General features: G+C 38.0%; 1 long non-coding RNA gene across 1 annotated transcript in view; it reads left to right on the top strand.

Moving 5' to 3' along the window:
• The window catches only part of LOC116281293 (uncharacterized), a 52059-nt gene extending 44526 nt beyond the window's left edge, over window positions 1–7533 (top strand). Inside the window, exon 2 of the long non-coding RNA XR_004190710.2 lies at window positions 7183–7533. This is a non-coding gene — a long non-coding RNA (uncharacterized lncRNA). The remainder of the gene's footprint in view (window positions 1–7182) is intronic.
• The last annotated feature ends 5976 nt before the right edge of the window (window positions 7534–13509 follow it).

Genomic DNA, 13509 nt, shown 5'->3' with positions numbered 1-13509 from the left:
TTAAAAGATGGGTAATATCAAAAAGTTGACAAAAAATACAGAGGAATGGGCATTCTTATTCATATACAAGTCCTTTGGTAAGAGTGTGCTTTGATAAGACCATTTAAAAAGGAAATTTATCAGTATCTGTGAAAATTTTAAATGAGCATACATTTTACCTGGTGAACTGCTAGGAATCTATCCTCTCTTATTCCCTTCATTAATCACCAAGTTCCAATGTTAAATCTTATACGACTGAGCTTCCTGACTAAGCTCCCCCTTGATTCTTCTCTCCCTATCTGAGTTCAGCTTGTGCTAGATAGATCTAATTCCCCCTTTTTCTGTTACACACACACAGACACAGACATACACATACACAGACACAAATATGCCACAGCATTGTTTGTAACAGCCCCAAACTGGAAACAACCCAAATTTGTAAGAACTATAGAACGAATAAATAATCTGTTTGCAATAAAGAAAGTGAAAGACCGTTAATTGCAAACATCAGCATGGATGACTTTCAAAAAATATTGCTGGGCAAAACAAGCAAAAACCAAAGAAAACAAAAGAAAACAAAAAGTAGGATTCCATTTAAACAAAGTTCAAAAAAGGCAAAACTCAAACTACCTTATCTAGGGATGCATACTTAGGGAATAAAATCATAAAGAAAATCAAGGAAATAAATGATTAATCCGAATGTTAGGGTGGTGATTACCCTGGGTGGGGGAGGAAGTGAGTTGTGATTGGGGAGGTGAATTCAGGAGACTTCTGGGATGCTGTTGATCCTAGATTTTTTTACCTTGATGGTAATAACATGTTAAACTGAAAATACACGTCTTATGCTTTGTTTGTATTCTAATAATTTTTTAAAATGTCACTAGGGACCTTCCTGAGGTGGTGGCAGTCTTCTATTTCTCTTTTTTTTTTCTTTTCCTAGCTTTGTTGAGATATAACTGACATATAACATTGTGTAAATTTGAGGTGTATAATGTGTTGATGTGATACATTTATAATTGCAAACAATTACCATCACAGTATTAACTATCCCCTCCAGCCCATCACTTATGATGGTTGCACAGATTTTGCCTTATCATTTTGTAAATTAAATTTACATGTGACTTCCACACTTTTCGGTTTGTTGTATTTGACTTAGAAGTCATTAAAATAAATTAGATTTTAAAAACTTTTATGTATTACTCCCTGACTACAGAGGAAAGTTCCAACTCTTTCATCTGAACTTTCAAATTCCTCCATACGCTGACTACCTTTTTCAGCCTTTGTAATCCTAACTCCCACTACTGTCTTCAGTGGAAACCCAAAAAGCCCCAAACAAAACAAAACAAAAAAGCCCCAACCGATACTAATTTTATAAAATTGCCTTTACAAAAAAAAAAAAAAAAAAGAAAAGAAAAGAAAATTGACCTTTCCTCTTACTCTTTATTTGAAAGTAAACGGGGGAGGATTTTGAATTGCCTACCACATGTTTTTCTAAGATGAATCAGAGCAGGATGAGATGCCTGCTTAGTCTTTGGCTATAATGAATATGTGTCTGTGACACAATTCTCAAAAAGAACACATTTCTCCCAAGTTAGTTATCTCAATGGCATTGTGATTAAGAATTTTCTTTCAGTTCAAATAAACTAAAAAAAATTGGTTAAAGGCAAGCATCCATCATGTTAGATGTTAGTTTGTGTCCACCAAAACACAGTGAAAAATAAATAAATGATCTGAATTGAGCTCTGAGTCCTCATGCACAGACTATCAGTTTCACACTTAGTCATAGTCAACTTCACACATAGACGCCACTGAAACAACCAGGGCCAAATGTTCCTGGAAAATGGGACTTCTTAGACATTCACAGACATTTGGTGCAAATACCTGAGCCCCAGGCTTAGGGTGAGATCTCACAAGAAGATTGATGGGCAGCTTCCAGGGGAAAAAATGAGGGAGGGGCAGGATGTGGTCTCGGTGATTCAGAAGCGCTCCCCCCCTCTTCTCCACCACCAATTTGAGTCAGCTTGCAGCCACATGGCCCCACATGGTGCACTGATGCTTCTTGATGAGCTGTCATACCCAGTCCACCCCACTTGCCTTCATTAAAGCCCTTGGTGATTTCAGACGCCCAATTTGCATATGAGTAGTTTTATTCTGTCTTTCTAAATCAGTCAAGCAGCAAATGTTGAAGCTTTCTGATCTACATGATAAGGTGGTCTGAAGTGTTGTTGGGCATTTTAATACTTGCTTGCCTCACCTGGTCTTCAAAATGATAAAGTAACATCACTAATTTGGAGGCAGCCTAGTTTAGTCGTTGAGCCCCTGGGTGTTGGAGCCAAGCTGGCTGGGTTTAAGTCCCTGCTCACCACTCCCAGACACATCATTTTTAGAAGTGTGCACGTATCATTCTTTTTTGCCTCAGGGCATGAATCTTGTGCTCTTAATGTGACTGATGCAGCGGGAAGTAAGGGTCAGCTTTGTGGTGCAAGAGTGGCAGCACTCACAGCAAGCTCCAGCAGAGCACTGGCAGTTCTGCTGGTGGCTGTGTCTGGGTTCTTGGGCTGACAGAGTGGCAGAGTGGGTTACACTGTCCAGTGCTGGGCATTAACTTTCCATGACTTGACTTGGAGTATTGTTCATGACTGCAGAGTCTTCAACCCAGCCATGCTGGCAATTCTTCGAGCTATACAATGATCTTTTAATACATTCTTTTTGGCTTAAACCAAACTTTTGGTTTCTTTTAAATGTAACTAAGGATACTGACTGATACAATGACCTTGAGAAAATTTATTAAGTTTTCTCAACCTAGTTTCTCATCTGTAAAGTAGCTTAGTAATATTTATCTCAGGGTTAGTGGGAGACTTAAATATGTTACTGCATGCAAGCACTCATTATGGTGGCAGTATATAGTAAGGGTCCCTAAAATATTAACTATTATTATTGATATTGTTAATAACAAAAAACTTGTCAGGCCCCAAAATAATGGACTGTCTATAGTAAGAGTGAATCATGGTCTGAGAAAGTTCTCAGCATTTACCTTAGAGTTAGGAATGCGAGCTTGGAGTCTTAGAAATTAGAGATCATCACATGTTACTTTCAAAACTGAAGTACTGTGACCCCATCTGAATGGTTATGTTGAAGAAATAATTCCCTTTTTATTGTAATGACAACACTCAAAGTAACCCAGAAACTTTTATGGCTCATGGCTTTAATTAATGGTTGGTTGATTTAGGCAACTATATATATTTTGCTTTACCTATTTAATTTAAATTTAACATACGGATTGAAAAAGGCACATATCTTAAGTTTATAGCTTATCATAGAAAGCAAGATATTGAACATTACCAATGCTACAAAGGCTTACTTTGTGTTCTCATCCTCCAAAGGTAAACACTACACAGATTTCCCCTACCATAAGTTAGTGTTGCCTGTTTTCAAACTTTATGTAAATGAGGTTATATAGCATGTCCTCTTTTTGTCGCTAAATGTTGTATCTTTGAGAGTCATCCATGTTGTTGCACACAGAAATAGTTTTCTTCATTGCTATACATGCCACACTTTATTTATCCATTCTATTGTTAATGGACATTTGGGTTGCTTTTAGTTTGGTGCTATTAAGAATAATAGACTATGACTATTCCTGTAACTATCTTTTTCTGCACATATGTATGCATTTCTTTTGGATTTACACCTAGAGGTTGAACTGCTAAGTCATAGGGTGGGCATGAGCTTAATTTAACTGGCAACAAAATTTCCAGAATAGTTTTTAGTAATTTACACTCTCAAGCATTCCATGAGTTTCTGTTGCTCTATATCCCAATACTTGGCATTGTCAACCTCTTTAATTTCAGCCATTCTGGGATGTGTGTAGAGATATCCTGTTATGTTTTCACCTTGCATTTTCCTGATAACTAATGATGGTGAGCACCTTTTCATGTTCATCGGCCAGTTGGATATCCTCTTTTATAAAAATCCTATTCCTATTTTTTTACACTTTCTTTAAAAAAACTCAGTCTTTTTCTTATTGATTTATAAGAGTTCTTTATATACTCTAGATATGAGTTCTATGTGTGATTTATACACATAAAATATCTTCTCCCACTTTGTATCTTGCCATTTCATTCTCTTAATGATTTTTTTGATGAATAGAAGTTTTAAATTATAAGTCAAAATCTTTCCTATTATGGTTAGTGCTTTTACAAAAAAAAATTGGCTTTAAAAAAAAGCAGTTTTAGGAAAACTTTAGCATTTATGGAAAAATGAGCAGAAAGAATAGATTACCATATACCACCCCCCAACCCCAGGTTCCCCTATTATTAACATCCTGCATTGGTGTGATAACCAACTGATGAACCAATATTGATTCATTATTGTTAAGTAAAGTTCATAGTTTACACTATACTTCACTCTTTGCACTGTACACTTTTTGGGTTGTGACAAATGAATCATGTTATTTATCCACCATTACAGTACATTTCATATGCTTATTTTCCATCTGTGTATCTTCTTTGGTGAGGTGTCTGTTATGGTCTATGATCAGTTTTGTAATCTGGTTGTTTGTTTTCTTATTGTTGAATTTTAAGAGTTCTTAGTACATTTAGGATAACAGTCCTTTATCAGATGTGTCTTTTGCAAATATTTTCTTTCAGTCTATGGGTCGTCTTATCATTCTGATGTTGTCTTTTGCAGAGCAGAAGCTTTTAATTTCAATGAAGCTCAGCTTTCCATTACTTTTTTCATGGATTGCTCCTTTGGTGTTTATATAAAAAGTCATTGCCATACCCAACCTAGGTCATCTAGGTTTTCTCCTATGTTATCTTCTAGGAGTTTTATAGTTTTGTGTTTTACATTTAGCCCTATGTTTCATTTTGAGTTAGTTTTTGTGAAGGGTGTAAGGTCCTTGTCTAGATTCTTTCTTTTTCTTTTTTTTCTTTTTCTTTCCTTCTTTCTTTCTTCCTTTCTTCCTTTCTTCCTTCCTTTCTTTCTTTTTCTTTCTTTCTTTCTTTTTCTTTCTTCCTTTCTAACTTTCTAACTTTCTTCCTTTCATTCCACGTGGATGTCCAGTTGTTCTACCATCATTTGTTGAAAAGACTGTCTTTGTCCTATTATATAACCTTTGCTCCTTTGTCAAAGATCAGTTTACTATATTTATGGGGGTCTTCTTCTGGGCTCTCTATTTCTGTTCCACTGATTTGTCTACTCTTTACAATTACCACACTGTCTTGATGACCACTGCCTAGACACCCCCAGTGTGGAAAATAAAGCTTATTACATACAGGATGGAATTGTGGCCCCGTATCTATTTGGATTTGCTTTTCATGGACCCAGAGATAGTTTATTTGTGACCAACTTAAAATGTACTAGTCTGTCCCCTTTCAGAGCCAAGTGATGGAAACCCAGGTCAAACTTAGGCAAAGGAAGGAATGTTTTGGTTGACAGGAATTAGGAAGAACTGAAGTGGAACTGGCATCAGATATATTCCAAATCTCTATCTCATTCTCTCTCTCTCTCTCAATATCTTGATCTGTTGATCTCTTCACTTCTACGTCTCCTTTATTGGATTTTAAACAAGAAAAATAAAAAACCAAAAAACCCACCTCCTACTGGCTTAAAGAATATCCCCTTGTTTTCCTTCAAGTGTTTGTTCAAATCTCACTTCTTCATTGAGGCTGACCAACCCTCACTTCATTCAGTACCGAAACCTGTCCCCTCCACTCCTGCTTTCCTGATCCTTCCTACTATGTTCTACGTTTATATTTTCCCCGCTTAATACTTCCTAACATATGGTAGTATTTTCTTATTTATGTTTTTAATGTATTATCTTACTCAGTGGGAGTGTTAGCTCTACAAGGGTAGGGGTCTTGTGTATTTTATTTACTGAGATATTCCAAACACCTAGAACAGGGCACCTAGAGCATCCTACATAGTAGGTGCTCAGTAAATACTGTTGCATGAATGAAAGGGAATCTATTATCTCATGTAAGAAGAAGTTCTGAGTTGGGTGGTCCCAGGATTGTTGGCTCTGTGGCTCAGGGGCATGATTGAGAACCATCCTCTGTTCACCTTCCCTGTCTGCCATCCTCAGCATGTCAGGCTGGTCTCTTAGGCTAGCTCTCTGCACGGTTGCAAGATGGCTGCTGCCGTTCCAGGCATCACATGTCAACAAGACACATCCAGGAGCAGCAGAATGGTGGTTGCTATCTGCTTCTTATTTATCTCCTTCTTTTTCTTTAATTGATGAGGAGACATTTTACTTTTTGAAAAACACACTTGTCTATGGAACAACTGAAATCAAAAATGCATATGATTGCCTTAAATTCTAAGCTAACCCTTATAGAAAAGAATACATATTCTTAATATAAATTACTTGATCACAACAATATTAGTTTTGGAAGAAATACGTCAATGTAAATTTATTAATTGTTACGAAGGCATATCTGGATTTAGAAAGCATAATAATTGGGACATTACTTTCAAAAAGTTTAATAGCTGGAAAAATATTTTTTAAAATCCATACTAATTTACTCTCATCAAATTCTTAGAAAGAAAAAAAAAATGAGGAAATCCTACATGAGGATGACTAAAGGAAGAGGGTTCTTGAATATATTAAAGTAAGACAGTGAAAATGTATTTAAAAATACAAAATTTGTATAAAGCATGATATAGCCAAAAATACATGAGAGACAACTCACGCTTTTTTTTTTTTTTTGGTCTGATTAACTGAATGCATATTTTATTTAACTTAGGCTATAGCTCAAATAGATTAAGAAAATTCACTTTTGCTAAGAAAATGAAAAAGCTGTAAGGGATCTGTTGAACCTATTTAATATTGCTGTTCTGAAAAAAATAAAGAATATTTAATATGAAAATGTTAATTTAAAAAATCAGCTCTACTGGCTATAATACTCCTTAACGTATTTATCAGGCTCATGCTTATAAAATCTGAAGAGAAAATAACTACAAATCACCTAGTTAATCCGTTGGGCATTTCTAGCTGAATTAAGTTTGTCCTTGTTAAAGAAATTATCTTCGTTTTTTTCCCCCCTCAGGAATGCATGTAAAACAGTTCCTGTCTCGATGTACGCCTAAGGCAAAAAGTTCAGTGCTCAATTACCTGCTGTCTGAAGTCTCATATTTTGCAGTGAGCAAGTGAAATAGCATTTTAATCAGAAGTCTTGACCCATACTCTTCTTTTTTCCCTCGCAGCCCTGCAAGCTATTTGGCATATGAAGGTCTTGACCTGAGAAAACCATCTTGGATAACCGTGGCAAGGAGAAGGAAAAACGCAACACCTAGGAGATTTCAGTAAACAGTAGAATCATGCCAACCTAATCTGTGTTAAAATGCTTGGAATGTGGGAGCCGCTGATGATGCCTGTTGTCTGTGTGTCTGACTGAATCCTTTCTTTTCTCAGAGCAGCAAAGCAAGGCCTGGGAACCAGGCCAAATGCCTGCCACTTACCTTAAATTGATCAGCTACTTTGAGATTAAACCCCCTGAAAGCTGCCACACCGTGAAAACAAGGCCTCCTTCACATTAAAGGCAAATTGCGACTTTGGGTTTGCTGTGATCTTTTTTCCATTTTATCCACTTTTTCACAGTGCACACTTTTTTTCCCCCTTTCCATTTATGCTCCAGTGTAGAAGCCAATAGTTACAGCATCTTGGCCAAGCATTCATTAAGGTTTATAAGAACAAAATTTATGGTTATTTAGGAGTTGGCACAAAGACAGACTGTTGCTGGAAAAAGAAAAAGAAATACAGGTGGGAAATATAAGCCTCAACAAAGGCCCATACTATACTGCAGTGTGCGAGGCTCTCAGTAGTGGTCTGGGAGGAAAATTACATCGTATTTAAAATCAGTCACTCCTCTATTCTGGACCCTTCCCATTTTATGGCTCCGTAGATGACCAAAAGAAGTAAGCTGGTCATTCCAAGAGATTTTTCTGTCTTGTGTAAGTGCTGCCACTTACAGGAGCTGGTAGTCATAGAGATAAATAGATCCGTGTTAATCTGAATGATAATCTATCAGTTTGGCTACTGGATGAGATATATTTAAAATATGTATATATATGAATCAGGGATCGGAATAAGGACTCTCCCATGAAGGGATGAACCAAGTTATCCTCCTCAGTAGACCTTACATAATGGCAGAGCTTGTGTTCCCAAAAATGTAGGGTGTGGGCAAAACACACCCTTAATCTCTGAATTCGGGTAGTAATGTGGAATTCTGGCACAGTCTGGAAGTCTATATTCTCCCTCAGGAAATATTGTTAATGATTCTTGTTTGTTTTTTTTTTTAATACTCTCTGAATTTCTGCTCTAGGGAAATGAGAAGGCTTCTTGTTCTGTTATTTGCACTATCTGTAAAGCAAGCATTTTTAGCAGTATACTTCAGTGTTCCACTCACTGTTGTTCCTCCGAGTACTTGCATGTATTGAAAAAATATACAGCTTCAGTGTTTCGTGATGTAAACTGCTCCAAAACATCACTGGTTTTAGCTATGCCAGTAACTTGCTGTATGATTTAGGAAAGGTTAACTTAAATGTCCAGCCATCTCCTATTATCAAATGGGGATACCAATACTGATACTAATAATATATTTTCTAGCAGGTGCAGTGTGATAAGTTATGTGCTTCCGTTTCCAATACCTTGTGCATGTCAGAACATTTTCCCCTTTTATGTGAAATTATGTTCATCTTTTTTACTGACTTTGTTTTGCAAATCCTCCACCTAATTCTTATTCCTTTTTATCAGTGTTACCTCAACATGAAAATACATATATTTGTGTTACATGAACTTAGATTTATTCACATTTTGTTCTGCAAAGGACCAATTTACTTGTACATAAATGAGCACCTTCCCTGACTACACACACATTCAGCTCCCCAAGGGCAGGGGTCATGTCCTTCTTGATATCTCTCCATCAACAAGATGCTCATTAAATTTAGAAAATTGAATATGCACACAATCTTTTGCATCCTTTCCTAAAATGCTCAGTACAACTTGGGCTGCATGAGCACACAATTTGATCATCATCTGCAGATAACACTGATTATTTATGAGCAGGGGGGAGTCTGTTTGTTAAGCAGTGATTAGAAGTCACTTCCCTTGTTCTGCAGAGTGTCAGAAAGCCAGAGCCATCATAGAAGGAACAGAGAAGGCTATGATTCAGTCTGGTTCTGGTCTTTGTTTCTGTATCTTTTCAACCAGTTTGCCTTCCAACTTTGTCATTTAAATTTTCTATCATGCCCAACACTTTGATCTTGACTACTGATTTCATCCTAACCTCCAAGTCTTCATACTTTGTATTTCCTATTACTTCTGATTCTTTCATGTGTCATTGGTTATCATTTTTTTTTTGGAGGGCCTAATATATGTTCAGTGTTAAGCTAAGGGTAATTGAAAATCCCTTTACATAAACAGAAGTAGTTGGTAAAAAATACAAAGCAAACAAACCCCTGCCTGCAGTGATTTGCTCTGTATTTTGGTGCATAGGGTAAAAAGTTGAGGACAATTCAAGAGAAAGCACAATAGAGTCATATTTCATGATGCAACAGCCACTATGGCAGTCAGAAAGTGTGCACTGAAGCAATCACAGGACATATAAGACTCGGAACAGGGCCTAGAAGGATGATGGAAAAAGAAGAGAAATTTCTCAAAGAGAGGGGAATGACATAAACAAAGGCACAGAGGTGGGAATGAACTTGGTCAACTTGCAAATCAAGGCATGCTTTGGGTGGAGAGTGAGAGTGTGGCTGAGAGTGTGTCAGGAAATAGGATGGAGAGGAAGCAAGAGTTAACTGATGAAAGACTTTGAAAGTCAAAAAGAAGAGTTGTGTTTGTCTTGGGAGAAAAATAAGACCCTCTAAAGATTTGAAAATAAAAACTTTAAGATGACTATCAATTCTTTTTGATGCAGAAAGCCCTAGACTTGGAATCAGAACACCTAGGCTCTGGTCTTGATTTCACTATTGTCAAGATGTACAATCTTGAGCAAGTTCGTGAATTTGTCAGTACAGTGTTATCAGTCACCACAGCCACACTGGTATGATGGAATCAGAAGAGGGAGGGCAGCAAGGGCTGCAGAAACTGAGGGGAAGAAACAAACCAGATTCTGCTGATGCTGAATCACAGAACTGACTCTGGTCTACTGGCCTCCAGAAAAAAATCTATTTATAGTTGACTTCTTTCCCTGAAAGTTGGTCTCCTCATCTCAGCTATTCTACAAACCCTGATATTTCGGTACTCTCTCTCCTGTCCCTACTTAACACCACCCAAGAGAACTCAGATTCTCTCTGAGAAGTCACTAATAGAGTCCCAAAAGATCTGCTGTCAACTGAGTATCTCCTCCCCTCACTGTAGACACTCCCTCTGTGAATGTTACGTATCTCTGTATCATGTCTTATTCCCTGTAGGGCTCCAGAGCTTCCACTGGGTCTGACTCTACATGATTTTTACTTCCCACCTAACATAATTCACATTTCCCCACCTTCCTAAATCTCCCACTGACTCCTTTCCCTCCTGCTTATCAGCTGACCCTTCTGATCATTTATTGCCCGCACACGCCTCTATTTCCTCCCATTCTCTTATTCTTGGATCTTCCCGTATTTGAAAAGATGAAGAAGCCACATTGCTAACGCCGAGTCCTGGTGAGAACAAAACCTCAGATAGTGCTACTGAGAGTGTATACTATTACAATCAACTGGAAGTCAATTTGGTAATGCCTCATAAAGCCACAGATGCTCAGAACCTGTTCCAGGTGTCATTCCCCAATAATAACAATTGCCGTCTTACACAGAGTGCTTAACTTTGTTTAAGACTGCCGCACAGCCTTATTCTCTCGAAGGAGGTGCTATCATTATCCTAACTTATCCAGTCACCGAGAAATCAGTAACATGCCCAAGGTCACCCTGTTTGACTTTGTGGTGGAGCTTGGATTTGGAGGAGGCAACTGAGCTTCAGAGCCTAAGATGCGATGCACCAAACTCTGCCTGGAGAAGTTCATGCCCCAGGAGCCACGTTTACAGATGTTCACGAACGTTCACTTCTGCACTGCTTAGGACAGCAAAAAGGGTTGAATGGCCCAACTGCCCCTCCAAAGGGGAATGGGTGGATATACCCAGGGACTGCTATTCAGGAACTAAAATCAATGAACTAGATCCACACACATCAACACAGACAAATCTCAAAAATGGAATCTTGTACGAAAAAGCAAGATGCAGCAAGGTGTATACAGTAACATCACGGATGTAAAATTTTAAAACACCTGAGACAAGAATACATAATTTATAGATAATTATGTACATAGTAGTTTAAAATCTGAGATATGAATGAACTGGAGCAACTGAAGATATCTTGTCTTGAGGGAAGGTGGGAGAGAGAAGGAACAGGAGTGATTTTCTCTATCTGTAGCATTTAAACACAAAAGAGAGGGATAATGAAAATATGGGAAAATATTAACATTTGTTTAATCCAGGTACGCGGTCCATAAGTTTCATGTTATCTTTTAGTTCTTTCCTGTATGTGGGAAATATTTTATATACACAATTTGAAAACATTTAAAAAAGAAGGGAAATGTCAGTCAAAACCTCACAGGGAGGGATCATCATATTTGTTTTCAAGTCAAAACAAATAATTCTTGAGCACAGATTAAGTGCTCAACATTGCAGTGGAATAAAAAGGAAGGAAAAGGCACTTTCTAGGAGCCTAGAGATAAGGTAAGGAGACAGAGCCAGACCCATACAATGATTAGGAAACAACATACACACAGGCAAGGCGGTGTGAAGCACAACGTACTCGTGCTGGAGAAATTGCACCTGAGCGGTGTTAGCAGCTTGGCTGTGGATGAGGCTGCAGGGGAAGGAGGATGTACTGGGCTTGTCTCTAAGCCACTGGTAGCCCTGTGAGTATGATCCCTAGTGTGACAGCTGAGGCTCGGCTCTTACAGAGAGCAGGATAGGAGACACCTTGGCTACCCATCCATTGGTTACCAACGTACAGAGGCCAAAAACCCAACTTCATTATTTTGTAGCCTGGCCTCTGTTTATACATCTCATGTCCATAGAATTGGCGTGATTAGAGCCTAGAGATAATACCGAAGGTACTGACTCAACTCGCAAGGTATTTTGACTGTATAATATTTGTTATGTATTTAGTGCTTTAAATGTATACAATACTTGACAAATATGTAGAAAGACAAGTTTTCTTCCCTGGGGAGTTTATGTTCTAATGTGGACAAACAGAACAGAGGGATAGGATCTTGACTAGTGGAAGACTTGGCAGCTACGGAGAGGCTGACGAGGTAGAAGAGAAGGAAGCTGAAATCTCTGGAAAAGTGGAGTCCTTTAAAAGTAAACATGATATTCAGTCAGTATAATGCTCTGGAAAAAACTTATTGTAAGAGCAGGGGAAAAGGTTAAGAAAAACGAAATCTGTTTGTGACAGTAATAAGATGAGCTGCAAAGCAGCCCCAATACTTCAGCAGCAGCTACAATGTATTGAAGCTACCAGATGCCAGGCAACCTGCTAGACTTCTTGCATTTATTCTTTCACCAGTTCTGAAAGGCTGATTTAGGGTCATCCCAAACTGAGGTTCGGATATAACTTGCCCAAGATGATGCAGGTAGTAAGTAGGTGAGCATGAATTCAAAGTCAGATCTGACTTAAAATCCATGCTTTTTACTCTATGCTCTCCTGAAAGCAAAGAGAACATAAAGGAATGAGAACGGATAGGCAGGTTAGAGCAGAGTCAGGCTGACTGTGTGCCCTTGGCACAATGCAATGCAACTGCCTCAGCATCTAAGGCGGCACATTTCCTTATGTGAGAAAAAGTAGCATCACTAACAATGGGTTCAAGGACTGAACCGAACTGCATTTATCGTTACTAAATAAAAACGGAAAAATCTGTTAAGACTTATACTCACGTCCTGAGAGAGCAATTAGAGAATAGAAGAATATGGTGAGATTCTGGAGAAAAAGAGCAATGAGGAGAGATGAACAGGATCAGCTTCAAACTTCCTCACTAAGTGGACACTGAAGAGCTCTGGATTTGCTAGTTAACGTGCCTTTCATTCTTGAGTCTGTGATGAGGCCGTCTGGCTGCCTGCCTCTATTTTGCCCCAACTGCATAACAATCCACTGGCATGAAAATTTGCCTGTCTATCTGTCTATTCTATCATCTTCCATCTCTTTTTCAGAAGGATTTAAAGAAATTTTTAATGAAATATATCTACCCAATAAGGTGAATAAAAGCCAAATAATTATAAATTTACTTGCAATGCTCTTTCTCCACCCCTTACTCTCAGTCAACCATCCATCCATTAAACTCAGTCCCAAACTGTAAGATCCAACTCACTGAAAACCCCTCATCAATCTGACTCTTCTCTCTTTTCTTACTACTGTTCCATGTGCATAATTTTATGATAGTATTTACTACGCTGTCTTCCAGTTAGTTGTTTCATGTTAAGTTTTCTCTTTAGACTATGAGGTCATCTTTGTATCCACCATACTTGGCCAAATGTCTGATGTGCACT

This window comes from Vicugna pacos, chromosome 7 (genome assembly GCF_048564905.1).
Source record: "Vicugna pacos chromosome 7, VicPac4, whole genome shotgun sequence".
Lineage (NCBI taxonomy): Eukaryota > Metazoa > Chordata > Mammalia > Artiodactyla > Camelidae > Vicugna > Vicugna pacos.
The sequence above is the reverse complement of the archived record's forward strand: the minus strand, read 5'-3'. Positions and strand labels throughout refer to the sequence as shown.